The following is a 15855-nucleotide window of genomic DNA, read 5'->3' as shown; positions in this document are numbered from 1 at the left end:
ACATTGGCTATGGCTTCCATAGCTATAGCATTGTGCTTATATCCACCTGCGGCTTATGCTACGATAACCCCAACTTGTTTGCCTTACAGTCTTACTGCGGTTCAGCATCAGCACCACACAAGCCCCGATGCATCTCCTCTGTATAAGCTTAACCTGCATCATACAGTCTCAACACTTACAATCTCCCACCTTACCCCCACTGTGAGTTCCCCCTACTATGCTCGCTGCACCTATAGCAATCACCTAGTGCACGCTCTCTCCCCCTCACGGACCGGATGCACAACACCGCTTTCTTTAACGCTTCTATTTCAAGGTTTTAAGCTAGCGGCTTCAAGCCTTATTAAACCTCACCACCCCTACCAACAAAGAGAAACCCCCCCACCTTCTGCTCTACCTCCTTACCTATGCCCTAGCACACACAAACACCTACACTATAAGCCCTACTCACGCTCCCCAATTTTGCAATTGTTCTTGACCTTGGCACCTAGCCCCTGGCACAATCATGCAAAATCGGTGCGCATATCATTTTTTTCACCCTCACCCACCGATCCCCGAGACCTCCACATTCGAATGCCTTGTCTTTAGACCAATACCCTACTAACTTTGGGTTACCCTCTCTATTGCAATGAATACCAACATCCCGGTTCCACCACAACGGCAAGTCAACCTCACCTTGGATCTCCCTTCCTCGGTGGCTGGCCCTTCACTCCCCAGGTTCATTTCCGCTGCCGTGTATGCAAGAGCGGAGACTTTGGCTTCTCACCCGACCACACCAACTCCAATTTTGATAAACAAGGAGGATGCTGCAACCAACCCATATGAGAACATCAGGAAAGAATTGGAGCTACTTCCGAAGGAGTCCTTTGATTTCTCTTCGGTGCTCGCAAAAGGAAGCCACAAACTAAACCATAAAAAAGCACCCCTTCTTTTCCTACGACCAATCCACTCCAAGACGGCAAACTTCCAACCATTCAACATGGTGGCCTACCCTCGACCGACCCCCATACCAATGAAGAATTGCTTCCACATCTCAAGCAACCTCGGGACTTTGAGGTGATTATTTCCAACTCTCTTGTGGAGTATAAGAAGCTTCATGGTAAAATAGGTAAAGCTAAAACTTCCTTAACCACCTCAAAGATCTACTTAGTAATCAAAGAGCACCCAATAGCTTATGTATGAAGCCACCCAAACTATCCCTAGAGGATACGCAAGATCAAGCCCTTCTCAAAGCTTAGTTTACCTCACTTACCATAAGATATCAACTAGATTGTACAAAAGCACTTGTACAAGCACAAACCATCCTCATAAATAATCTACAAACCTACCTTGACGACTATCATGCTCTAGTAGAAGAACGGCTCAACGATCTCCTTCTTAAGCTCCTCCAAGTCTCTATTCCCTTAGTCTCCAAGCATTCTTGGGGCCTCAAGCTACAACAATGGAAAACCTCATCCCTCCAAAGCTTCCTTTTGGATATTCAAACCCATGTAATAAATGCAAACCTTGCCAACACAAAAGAGGATGTAGCTAAACTTGCCCGCAAGAAGGCCATTAACAACATTGAAGAAGAATTGCTCTCACTCCCCAAGGAGAAAACCATCAAAGAACTTGTAGATCAAGTTGTCATAGAAAGTAACACCGCCACCCCCGTCCCCCACTTTAAACACCGCCACCCCCATCACCAACCCTCCTACGTAACCTCCAATAAATGGACTCTTCAACCATCCTCCAAATTTGCCCTTGAAAAACCTTTCCCTTTATCTTAAAAACCTAAATTTTCTCCTTCCTCCAACACCCCCGCCTATCCTTTGTACCCTCTTAAAACCCTCAATCCTACAACCATCTCCCTTGGTTCCTCCTCTTCATTTCCACCACAAAAAATCATCAACCACCCTTACCCGCACCCACACAATAAGGATCACTCCTGTAATGTTACCACCTAGCACAAGGAAAACCACTCGGGAAAAGACAAAGGGAGGAGGGATTAGGGTTTAGCCACCCATACACTTGGGTACACCTCTACTTCTCCAAACCCCCCTCCTCCCAAATATATGGATTTCAAAAGCCACTCCCGAGCCCCCACTTCATGAAGGAAGAAAAAGAAGAAGGTTGTGGCTTCCACTCACTAATCCACAAGGCTACAAACTCTTGCTCTTTGGCAAATACCAAGTCTCAACATTGGAGCACAATATCTCTAACTTTAAAATGCACAATTTGGCACCTCTCTCTCTCTCTCTGTCTCTCTCTCTCTCTCTCTCTCTCTCACACACACACACACACACACACACACACACACACACACACACACACACACACACACACACACACACACACACACAGAGGCGATGCTTGGCCTTAGACTTAAAATACATCCCTCCCCCTCTAAACCCTTCCCCTCTCTTACTCCTGACCTCAAACTACATTTATCAAGAAATCTCAACCTTAAGTTCTTTTTCAAAGACCTTAAACCTTCCTCCCCCTCTCCTTTTAAGGAAACCAACCCCCTTTGGAAACCACCTCTTTTAAATCCCAACCTGAACGAAATTTTTTCCTCACCGGCATAACTTTAACCTCATTTTGAATGCTTGAAATTTCCCCTTTTCAAAGTAACCCTGTTTTGTCATTGAGGCTTTATCTAGCCTCTCCGTGGATCCTTCAATAATCATAAAACCTGCCAACAAAAACCTTGGTGTAGTTATCCTATCATGAGATTGGTATAAGAAAGATACCCTCTCACATCTCAATGACCGCTCCACCTATGAGCCTTGCCTTAACATTCCTTTTTCCTTCTTAGCTTCCCTTCTTTCCTTTGTCACACTCTGCTACTCCGGTCTCCCCTCTATTGAATGCAACTTTATCCTCTCCCCCCTAAACCTTGTCCTATCTATTTCATCCCTAAACTTCATAAACCATCCGTCGTCTCTCGACCTATATGTTCCTATAAAGGTTACCTCTTTGAGAAAGCCTCTATTTGGCTCCATTTGGAGCTCTATCCAATCCTCCTAAACCTTGTCCTATATATTTCATCCCTAACAAACCACCTAAACCTTGTCCTATCTATTTCATTCCTAAACTTCATAAACCATCCATCGTCTCTAAATCTATATGTTCCTATAAAGTTTAACTCTTTGAGAAAGCCTCTATTTGGCTCGATTTGGATCTCTATCCAATCCTCCTTTGCCAAAAGCAACACCTACAAATCTCCCTCACCCTAATCCAAGACTTGGACAAACTTCCCCTTCCACCTAACACACTCCTTTTTACTTTTGATGTAGAAGCCCTATACCCTAGCATCCCGATTATTCAAGGCCTCACCGCTCTCAAATCTCCCATCTCTAACTTTTTTGACCCTCCAACTCCCATTTTGTCCTCTCTCTCTTGCCTCCCCTATCTTATCTCATCATTACATCACCTTTAAAGGCAAATTTTGAACACAAACCAAAGGCATTTCCATGGGCTCAAACTTTGCCGTGGTATATGCTTGTCTCTTTCTCTGTCACTTAGAAACCTCCTGCCCCCTCTTACTCAACCCTAACCTCCTTTATTTTAAGCGTTATGTTGATGATGCTTTTGGGTTATGGATGGGATCCCACAATATTCTTACCCATATCTTAAACTCTTACGATGAACCTCTTCAAGAGTAAATTAAGAATTCTAGTACCATCTCCCATACCCGTGCCATTATCCTTGACATCAAGTTCTTTAAAGGTGCCTGCTTCACCTCATCTAGCCTCTTGGACTCCCACTGCTATTAGAAACCTTTGAATGCCTACAACTACATCCCTTGGATCGCATGGCACCCTACCCATCAAAAGGTTTCCTTCATCATCTCAAAGCTCAAAAGGTATATTATTCCGGAATCAACCTTGAAGGGATACCTCTACCTCCACAACCTTTTCTACTTATGTCTTTGGACTAAAGGCTACCCGGCTAGATTTCTTCTAGAAGTTTTTAACAAAGTCTCTTAACTCAATTGATTCTCACTCCTCCTACCCTCGCACAAAATAACAAAAAATCCACGCACTGTGCTCAAAATTCCCTTCACACCAACCACTAGAAAAATGCTACCCTCCAAATGTATTAGCAATCCAATTTCTAAAGCTTGCCAACTTCATGCCAATCCTTCCCACCTCCCTAAACCTACCATTTATTGGACCTGCAAGGAAACTCTTTGAGATTTTCAATCTTAAGAAGTAAACCTTAACAAGAAAACATACCAACTCAACAATCAAACCAACACTCAATGATCAGGGAAATTTGCCTATGTCCTTTCTCATAGCTCTAGGTCATCAGGCCATTTTGGCACTTGAACGGACTCGGAATGCAACAAAAATTTAGGAGGAGGTCTAGGACACCTAGGAGCACTATCCTACCAAGTCTGGCTGCAATCCGACAAGGTACCAAAATCACGATCCATCATGAAAAAGGTCCTAAAAATTGCAACAGAACTATCCAAAAATGTCGCTCTATGGTCTAAGAACACCCTCCTATGGTCAAAACAACTAAAAAACAACAATTTAAGCACTCAAATCTGCAATTAGGGCTCATAGACGTGTAATCACGAACCACAACAAAACTGGCAATGCTTACACTTGTTTGAGGTGCATCTAAATTGCTAAATTTGCATAAGAGGAACTTCATACCTACAAAGAATCGGTCGAGGGCAGCAAGTGATGGCAATTTGCCAATCTCTTTGTGTGCTTGACAGCCCATAGATCGTGGTTTCATAACACCTGATGAGAAAGAGTTGATATTCTCTTTTTGGATTTCTAACACTTGTGTTTCACCCAATAAGAAGGATGTGTGCAGAAAGCGTATTGGAAGAAATTCATATGTCAAGCATCTTGTGCATCTTCTTGAACAATCTCAGGTAATAACTTGCTTCACTATATCCATTTTCGTTTTCTAATATTTGCATTCATGACCTATATTCACTATAATTGGGTTGATAAGAGTAGATATGAAATCGGATATGAAGGAAGTTATAAATGGAAATAAGGAGAATATAAATGGAAACATAGTTTTTATCATAAGCGTATGTTTGCTGAAACATACGTTTGCAGATGCATACTTTCACACGCATATGATATGTATAAACAAACGGGACTAAAATAAAAAAAACCCTAATTTCCTAGCGATTGTACTTTGCGAGTCTGCTCCTGCCCAGATAGCGTTCATAGTATGCCCTTCCTTGCTTCGCAGCCTTGCCTCATCTCTTCCACATGGTAGTTGCTCCACAATATTGACAGCTCCGAGTCAGCACTAGTAGCGAATTCAATTTGCAGGCTTGTGCCAGGTTCTCTGTACGCAACTGGCTGAATGAATACAATTTATAGGTTTGCACTAGGTTCTCTGTATGCAATGGGTCATGAACATCTACAATGTGGAAATCGATGCAACAGATCAGAAGGGCTGAGCAAATGCAGTTTGCATTTACTAATACACACGTGGCTGAGGTCAAGTATGAAAGTATGGTTGTAGTTTTACCATACTTGAACCATACTTTCATACTTGTATGCGTATGCAGTATGGTTGCCACATGAAAAAACTATGAATGGAAATATTGAATATGTATTCGGTCCTAGTTAAAAGTAGATAAATATCGGATATGGGTTTCCATGACTAGTATAAGCATCTTAAACAACTCTTGATATGGTATGTGAAAGATGTACTGGTTAACCTAACTAGTTATGTAATAACTAATACCGATTTTAAATGAAAAAATTGGTTTACATAGCCAGTAGATTAATTTTAGCTGGTTAACACTTTTTTCCCACTAGTATAGAACTTGGTCAAGTGTATATATGTGGTATGTGAAAGATGTACTAGTTAACCTGACCAATTATGCACTTAATAATACCGGTTTGAAATGAAAAGACCGGTTATATAATGAGTAAATTAATTTCAACTGATTAACACATTTTCACAGTAGTTTACAGCTCGGTCAAGTGTATATGTGGTATATAGTAGACATACTACTTAACATAACCAGTTATCTAAAAACTAATAGCAGTTTGATATTACAATACCGGTTTACATAACTATCAAATAGATTTAAAACCGTTTACACATTTTATGCCAATAAACATCTTGGTCGAGTGTTCACATGTACTGTTTGTCATACCAGTTAGGTAAAAAATTGGTTTACATAACCAGTGAAAAACTTTTAACACTTATTTCTCACTGGTATACATCGTGGTTAAGTGTTCACATGTACTAGTCGAGTGTTCACATGTACTGTTTGTCATATCAGATAGGTAAAAAACATATCGGTTTGAAAGAAAAATACTGGTTTACATATCCAGTAAATTTGTTTAACACTTATTTCTCACTGGTATACATCGTGGGTTAAGTGCTCACATGTACTGTTTAGGTAAATAACATGCCGGTTTTAAATGAAAAGACTGGTTTACATCAGTAGTAAGAACATTTGAACCGGTTGACACTTATATACCATTGGTACGTACCAAGGACATGTGTTCATATGTACTGGTTTGAAATGAAAAGACTGGTTTATATCAGCAGTAAGAACATTTGAACTGGTTGACACTTATATACCAATGGTACGTACCAAGGACATGTGTTCATTTTTTTAACACTTATTTCTTACTAGTATACATCGTGGTTAAGTGCTCACATGTACTGGTTAGGTAAATAACATACCATTTTAAATGAAAAGATTGGTTTAAAGCAGTAAGAACATTTGAACTGGTTGACACTTATATACCACTAGTACGTACCAAGGACATGTGTTCATATGTACTGGTTTGCCTAACCAATTAAGTGAAAAAACATACTGGTTTGAAATAAAAATACTAGTTTATAGTAATGTAACAGTTTTCTTCAAAGATAATAAAAACCTGCATTTTTCTTCAATGTTCTTTAACCATATATGTTTTTCATTGTAGGTGGAGCTCTTTCTCAACTTCAAAGAACAATACCCTGAAATTGTAATAAGGCAGCGTGCGTTTGAGTACATGAAGCCATGTTTTGTGTGGAAATTGAGAGACCGATATACTTGCTGGTACATTTCACATGTTCAAATGTCCTTCCTAAAGGATGCCATAAATCACATGCAAAGTTTTGTATTCCGTCTGCATGGAAAAGCTTGCCAATGTCAATGCAACATATGCAAAGACAATGGTGGATGCAAGGCACCAAAAAAACCTATTAAGAGTGTAACAGCCTTATTGGACTCTATACTGTGTCCAAAATCAGATACGTCCACCTTCCATGCCCTTGCCTGCTTGAGTGGTCAATGTAAAAGGTGTGGCCCGGATAAGTTAGATTTTTGTGCTGCAGAGGTTGCATTTATTGCTAAAAAGATTGTGGTGAAGATTTTTGAGGACCTAGAAGTAGGAACTGCGCGTGACAGTTAGAAGAAGAAAAGGAAAGTCTTGTCGCATAAGGAAATATCATGCCAAGATCTCTCAGTCATGTTCAAAGACCATCTTAAGAAATACATAATGCATAATTTTGTGTAGAGATGGCAAGCAGAACAATATAAGGAATGTATACAAAGCTTTCCAGAAGATGTTGTTGTGTCAGTTGTTGACTTTGCTGGAAATTACAGTTTCAAAGAACAAAATGAGATTCAGTCCATGCACTGGTATTCAAATCAAGTTACTATTTTTGTGAACATAACATATTTCCGAATTGTAGGTAACGACATCACCCTAGATCAGTATTATTTCTTTTGTATTAAGCCTTCAATTATTTATGATTTTTATATTATGCTGGTGACATCCACAAGACAATTCACTTCTTCATTTCATATGACAAGCAACATGACACACATTTTGTTCAACACTGTTTTCTGAAACATGCAGAATGGCTAAAGCAATTTGGTCTAAACATAAGGCGTCATTGGGTATGGTATGTTGGAGCAGCTTCACAATTCAAAGCAAGAAGATCATTCTATTTCCTTGCCAGGTATACCATGTTCTTACAAACATTATCTGAAGGTGGTTTTAATATAGAGACCTATAATATTGGCATTAAAGTTGTAATAAAATGCTTGTCTAACACCAGTAATATTATAATACGTGTTTTTTTGGTAATTTTATCGTGCCAAGAGTATATTAATCTTCTTCTATCAATTGAATAAAATGTAGATACAATGTTTTTACGGGATGGAAAATGTCTTGGAACTTTTTTGGATCCGGCCATGGTAAGGGAGAACACGACGGTGCAGGAGTAATGATAAAAAGGTCTTTAACTCAATACCAATTGCAGCCAAACTGCCCATGGATAGACTGTGCTACAGATGTTGTGGCATTATTGAGATGGACCTTGTCAGATGGTGCTACAGCCACCTATGCATCCTCCCGTTATGTAAGCAAGATTTTTTGGGTGATTGAATTGGGGGATGTCGAAAGGGGAAAAAATTGGGATGTGAAGGCTGTAAAAAATACCCGCTCAATGCACTCTGTTTCTGCATATTCAGAGCATGATACAACTGCTTTAAGAACACGTTCACTGTCTTGTTTCTGTAGTGCATGTAAACAGGAAAAGTGGAGGAGATGTGTGAGCAAGTTACACGTTCCTTTCTGGACATACCTTATTTTGGAGCCTATAGAAGAAGGGGAAGACGATGACGACGAAATAAATGAGGATGCAGCGTATGAAGGACACTATGACACCCTCAGTCAAGCTCTTATTGTTGGTGATAATTTTGCTGTTCCTGCACCAAATGACAATGAAGAAAAAGTGGATTTCTATATAGTGAAATGCACTGCAGCTATTGAGGAGTTTCATTCAGACGCTGAAGATGACTGGAGCAATATCATTGGGCGAGGATCCTATGATATCAAAGGGTTTTACTATTGTATGATAAATGAGCAGACCTACAAGCTTTTGGACAAAAAGCCAGAGGTGTTCATATATTCACATCTTGTTCGGGCAATCGAATTCCCCATGATACCCCATCCCAGCAACTCAAAACTATATACAATATCACTTGATGTCAGTGAGTCTATCTACAATAGTATGCCTTTTGAGCTGTAGCAATCAGTTTGTTTAATTTTTTTGTCCAAACTTCCTTTTTAAAATATAAAAATGTCTTTGTTTATCCCTTTGAATCACTACATGTCCTTACGTTTTAAATAAATTGGTCTATAAAGGCGGCAATTTAATGGTTTTGTACTGGTATCATACAAGTTGGAGATTACAGTATAAGTACAATAATAGTACAAACATGATGGCAAAATCCCTTTCTCTGACTCTGCCTTTAATCATAAACTGAATTGTGTTTGAAACCAGTCACTTCTCAGTATCATACCGGTATCATACAAGTCTCTCTCTCTCTCTCTCTCTCTCTCTCTCTCTCTCTCTCTCTCTCTCTCTCTCTCTCTCTCTCTCTCTCTCTCTCTCTCTCTCTCTCTCTGTGTCACTTCTCAGTCACTTCTCAGTATCATACCGGTATCATACCAGTCACTTCTCAGTATCATACCGATATCAGACTCTCTCTCTCTCTCTCTCTCTCTCTCTCTCTCTCTCTCTCTCTCTCTCTCTCTCTCTCTCTCTCTCTCTCTCTCTCTCTCTCTCTCTCTCTTTGTCCCTCTCCCTCTCTCCTTTTATTTGCAAGATACTTCAAATATAGAATACAACGTATTTCCGTGCAACTTGCTTGTAAATGTATTATACATGAATTCTGTTACATTGATTGACAAGAAGGCTGAGTAATTCTCCATTTACATCCATCGACAAAAAAATACATCGACAAAAGTCGCCCACTTCACAGACTTTATGAAGCTTTTGTTTTATTAAAAAAATCTGTTCCTTTCTTCTGGAAAAAGTCAATCCACCATTTCCAATAAAAACGACGCACATATGTGTCGTCAGGTTGTCCGTCTTCACAAATTACAGTCCTCTTTGTATACTCAATTCTGTCCTTAGAGATCAACCAGTGTGCCAGCCAGTTTATGACAGTGGTTGACAGAAAAGAGGTGTGCACTTCTTTAGACTGCTTTTATATCTTGGGAAAAACAAGAAATGACCCCAAACGATTAAACATTAGCTTATATCCAGAATCATCAAAGATAAGTGTGTTAGGTGGTAGGTCAGGAAAATTTTTGAGATTCTTGTGGAACACCGGTTTATCTGTCGTGCCCAATTTAAAAGGGGCCCTTGTGCACTGCGCCTGACTTACCACTCTATTGAATCTTTTGTGGTGGTCTGGGAACCGCGTTGGAGCTTCTCAAACTCGTAGCAACTCCATATCCACACTTCGAACCATCTGAAACAAAAATTCAGAAACACTTTTGCATCGGGCCTTACCCAAAATTGTGTATCCCCTTCAACAACATACCGCATTTCTGGCCAGTAGGGCAATTCTTCATCATATTTTTCATCAAATTTCTTGAGCAGTAAGCCATTAAGGTCCAAAATGATAACCCTACACTGGACGCTCAACGGAGGTGGTGGCCTAGGCCATATCAGTGGGATTCTTTTACACAGTCTATACTATAGAGGAAACGCGAGCACTAGAGGAGACAACACCCAATTCCATATTGCACGAATGTCAGCCCTGCCATTCTGCTTGTCAGCCCTGAACCTATCTACAAGGCACCATTCTTCAACTGAAAACATATCTGCAGATGCAAAATTACACAAGACTCAAATTTAAATATGCAATTAGGACATATCCACAGATTGAAATCATACAATAAAAATACACAATGTTCAAAAATTAGGCACAAGATGAAAGAGATGTCGAATGGGAAAGAAAATATTAATTTCAGAAGTGGTTACATAAAAAGAAACATACGGGGGGCAAACTATAATCTTTTGCAGGCTCTGGGTTTAGGGTCAGAACTTGTGCCGGTATTTTGCATCTCCTTAGTGTCTTCTATGTCCATCTCCTCTTCTGGCTGCCCCTGGGTCTCTTCCTCTTCCTTTATTTTTTGCTCCATTTCAGGCTTCTCATCTGCAGTCTTCTCGATTTTTTTTTTTTTGCCTTTCTCATATGCTGAGCAAGGGTCTCCTCGGGACTTCCCTCCAGCCTGACATCTACACGACCATCAGCTTTAGAAAGCTGTGAAGCAAAAGATCACTTATTAGAGCCTTAATCAATGAAAAAACTTACTCTTTCCACGTTGGCCTCGTTTTCTCAGGGTCTTTGATCTTGTCACCCGCACGCCAGTGTCTAGCAACACATCATCTTCCTCATTATGGGTTTTCCCTTCAGCACCAGTCGTACTCTGCTCCTTTACCTCAAAGTTTTGTTCTTCTTTTGTTGTTTCCAAAACAGGTTTCTCAGCATTACCAGGGACACTTTCATCAAGCAAAACCTCCACAGGTGTCTTGTATGTAGGCGTCACTGCATCGTTCCCTGTGTCTTTACCGGCAGTAGTTCTAAAGCAGCTTGACTCTGAAAAAACATCAGAGAAGACAAAAATCAACCACCCGATTAAAACAATGGTGTGTTTCTTACCCGTTGAAACAATTTTCTCACCTGTTATTGGGCATGGTTCAATTGGATTCTTCTTTAGAAGGGATTGGTCTTCTGCAGAAATAACTCCGGGGAAATCCTTAAGCAGGAACTTTCCTTTCTCAGCCAAGTGAGCATAGAAGAATGCATGGTATGCAAGTGAACAAGGCAATAGAACAACATGGCTTGAGCGATTGTGATCATGAATTTTTACACCACAAGCATTGCACACATCAATGAGAACAACACTTTGTCCAAGAGCTGAAACTCGTGCAGGCAAGACTATGGTTTCAGGTAGCATTGGTTGACTAATCATGTCTGTCACAAACGTGACACAGAGACCAAAGGTTTCCTCATGCTCCAAGCATTTGGATAATTCTTCCTGTAGGCAAGAGACCTCTGTCAAACAGGTATAAAATCGGTATGAATGCTTGAAGATCAGTATAATAATGTTATCATACCGGTATGATTACATCCTGCCGGTATGATGTTATCCCACCGGTATGATGTTATTATACTGGATAGTATAACATCATACTGATAGGATAACATCCGGTAACATCATATCGGTAGGATAACATTATACCGGAAGGATAACATCAAACCGATTGAATTTTATCATACCGTTAGGGTGTAATCATACTGGTCGGATCCAACCATATCGGTCGGATGTAACCATAGCGGTAGGATATAATCATACCGATAGGATATAACCATACCGGTAAGATGTAATCATACCGGTAGGATTTAATCATACCGTTAGGATGTAATCATACCGGTAGGATTATACCGGTATGATAACATCTTATTGGTATTGTCATCTACCCTTACCGAATTGATGTTATTGTCATACTATTATGTTTTTTTATTATTCGGTTTTGTGGTACCCCATTCTACCCATCCCAGTATGATAGAGCCATAATACCGGTATTGTAAAACTTATAATACCATTTTCACTATTAGAGTTTCAGTACAATATGGTTATTATAATCATACCGTTACTTTAGTGTTAAAATTACTGTTTTGTTTTGTTACTATATCGGTATTATTTTGTTGTTATACCTGTATTATGTTGCTTTCTTACCGTTATTGTGATCATTGATAGAACTTATAGTAACATGTTCATCAATAGAATACCAATACCGATATTGCAACCGTTACTTTACAGGTATGTTACCATTATTTATAGTAATCAATCTACTTTATAGTTATTATTGTGTAATCATTCCACAACAGTATATAGACTATAGTATATTTTACATCCAAACCAGTACTTTGCAGGTATTATACTACAATCAAATGGAGTTAAAAGCATACCTGTGCCTGTTGTAGGGTGGCTTTTTCTTGGTCAATTTTTTCTTGGAGGCTGTCAAGCAAGCCTATTGGTACATTGGCATTGTCTGGGAAGTGCATTTGCATGGTGTCAAGGGAACCCTCGCAAAGGTGCACATCAGCAACAGATTTCACCACAGAATCCTTAGCCTTCTGACACTCGGCTGATACATTGTCATGAGATTTTCTAACCTCAACAAGTAGTTCTTTCAAGGAAGTGGATACTTCAACACTAAACGCAGACTGAGTAGTTGCAAAAAGTCCACTTTCGCTTGGTGTACTTCTAGATGGGGTATTTACTAACAAGATGGCAGAACCACTTAGGGTTCCTGTGGATACTTGGGAAGTCTCTAACTTCCATTGTTCTCTTTTCCTATCTAAGTGACCTTCATTGGTCATATTATTCACCACTTCAGATGCAAATTCAGCCCACTTTACCAGACCTGTGCATACGAAATAAACATATCCGCATGCAAACTTGACTCCCAGCAGATAGTTTCGTGGTTTGGATTGATACACCTGCTTGTAGAGATGGTAGAGTGCCTTGTAGTGATACGGCGTTGCTTTTTTTATCGGCACTTTTTTCTCCTTCACTGGAAGACACGTGAAAACTTTCATCCAGACGGATATGGGCACATCTGCATCTGTCAACTTCCTAACATCTTGCCCCTCGAGACTTAACCCATATTCCCTGTGAAAATCCTCCTTTGTCGTGCAGAATGCCTTTAATGGCACCTCCACATCCTTGGGGTGAACAAAGCGGCTGATTTTGGGAGGAGGCTGTAACTTCTATCTCTGAAAAGAATAAATCCATATTCATTACTCAATATATCCACACCTCAATACTCTACTACACATACAGGTCCGCTGTACACAACACAGAGAGAGACAGAGAGAGGTTGCTATCCATAGCAAAGGATAAGAAGCGTGCACAGGGGGCTATAGAGTGAACTGAGAAAGGTGAAGAAGGAGAAAGGCACAGAGATATGGAGAAGTACAGTCATGCAAACATTCGACTGAACATTCGTCTGACGTGGGCTCCACACATGTTTTTGAATCCTCCACATGATTAATAATATTTTTGTATCCTCCACACGATTATTTAATTCAAACAATTCTTGCCCATAACACCAGTTTCAGACCCCCTAAATTTTAAGCCTCCAAAAGCAACTTTCAACCGGTTAAAACTGGGCCACCTATTCATGCATCCACCCTTAATTGAAAGAGCAAAGAGAGAGGAACACAATGCAAGTTTCAAAATTGAAATTGGACTACCCAGTCATTAGTTGCGATGATTACAAGTTGGAGCACCTTTGTAGCTTGAGCTTACGAACAATAGATCTCTTTCTTCTCTAAAGATAAGCCTCCTTTCACATTAAGGTTATTGACATTTATACCTAGGGCATTCTAAATGGCCAGTGGTGGCCGGCTCACACAGACCTTTATAATTGTCATGGTAGAATTACAACTAAGGTAATTGACCTGCTACTCTAGGATCAGGATTTACGTCGAGTATCACTACACTAGCTCAACAAAATAATAAACTACAAATGTGGTGTCCGGCTATGTTTTCAGCCAAGTGGGTGGCTATTCAATCAATCCTCAAACATTCCCCCCATCCTAGCTCGTGTCATCCCTTGACACGACCATGTGCAGTCTTGCCATAAGGTTGTGCTCAGCTTTGTCTTCAAGGTTGATCTTTTGTTTGGGAAGTGCTTTGTTGTTGATGACGCACCCCCCTTCCTTGGGTACTTCATATTTACCATGTTGTTGATACGTGATTTGATCTTTGATTATCGAGGCAACTTTTCTTCTCATTTTGCAGTCTTCTCTTTGTTGCCAGTCTTGGCCACCGTGCAAAGAGATTTTCATGTTTTTGAGTTTGTAGAACTGAACCTCTTTGTGGCGTGGACTTTGTGATGGGTTTTCTTTCCATGTACACTGCATTTTGAGTTGTCTGCAATAGGTCACCAACATTGAAGCATTGTGTGAGCTACTTTTGATTATTGTTGATGACTCTCTTGCGGAATTTGTCATTGGTTGTCGTTGTAGGCCATTCTTGACTTGCTACTGTTGTTCCTTTTGGTAATGGAGCTTTGTCATCTCCCATGAAGCTTAGAGATGTGAAACAATGACGTCTAGAATAGTCACTCTAGGTGGCTCTATGGTAGTGATCTCTTATATAATCAATGTGTGTGTTAATCTGGGAATTCATCTCATTTACTCTAGATCTCAAATCAATTATGCTCTGAGGCAAAAGATTTCTATGTGATGGAGATTTGGGAAGTGACCTACTAGTAGGGGAAGTCTGTCTAGTAGGTGTTTGTGGACTCTCTGTGGCCATCACCATAGGATCCTGGCCATGCCATGGAGAATAGGAAAATCTAATCATTATGGAATATCTAGTACCATTTGTGTCCCTATAAATCCTACCATAAGGATCTCTAACAAGGATATTACAAGGCTCATGGCTGGCTCAAAATGTCATATGGTTTTCTCTCATCAATATCTATGTCCTGAACATCAACATAAGTCAATGTGCACTCCTTATCTGTGAATTTTTGATTATTTTTGAAATTCCTTATTTGTGAATTTTTGACTAATAAGAAACACCCTTTTCCTATTCCATCTGTAATTTTTTTTCCCAATTCCATTTTACAATACCCTTTTGTAATTGAAAATGTGAAAATAAATAAAATTTAATTACCTCTTTTGTTGCACTCACGTGATAGTCCCATAACTATTAAGTGACGCCCCCCCCCCCCCCCCCCCCCCCAAACGAGTATGTACCCTTAGGTGCATCTATATAGAACTCAATCAAACCAGGGATAACATAGATGCAGCTTTCTTAAATTCTATAGATGCAATGTGTATGGTGGAGAAGTATTTTCCAACCAACATCCTTACTATCCAGATGCATTTACTTGTGCATGTGGTTGATGAAGTTGCAATAGTTGGAATGGTCCATTACAGGTGGATGTTCTTCTTGGAGAGATTATGAAGACGTTTAAAAGGGTTGCTTGTCAAAGGGCTCGCCCTGAGGAAGCATAGCCAAAGGATGGCTCGTGCAGGAGTCACTTGTTTTTGTTAGT

The 15855-nt window shown here is 40.0% G+C and overlaps 1 pseudogene; it reads left to right on the top strand.

Annotated features, from left to right (window-relative positions):
* The first annotated feature begins 625 nt into the window (after nt 1–625).
* LOC147431312 (uncharacterized) overlaps nt 626–15855 on the top strand; it is a 45387-nt pseudogene continuing 30157 nt past the window's right edge.

Source organism: Adiantum capillus-veneris, chromosome 21 (genome assembly GCF_014529385.1).
Source record: "Adiantum capillus-veneris isolate H3 chromosome 21, ASM1452938v2, whole genome shotgun sequence".
Classification (NCBI taxonomy): Eukaryota; Viridiplantae; Streptophyta; class Polypodiopsida; order Polypodiales; family Pteridaceae; genus Adiantum; species Adiantum capillus-veneris.
The sequence above is the reverse complement of the archived record's forward strand: the minus strand, read 5'-3'. Positions and strand labels throughout refer to the sequence as shown.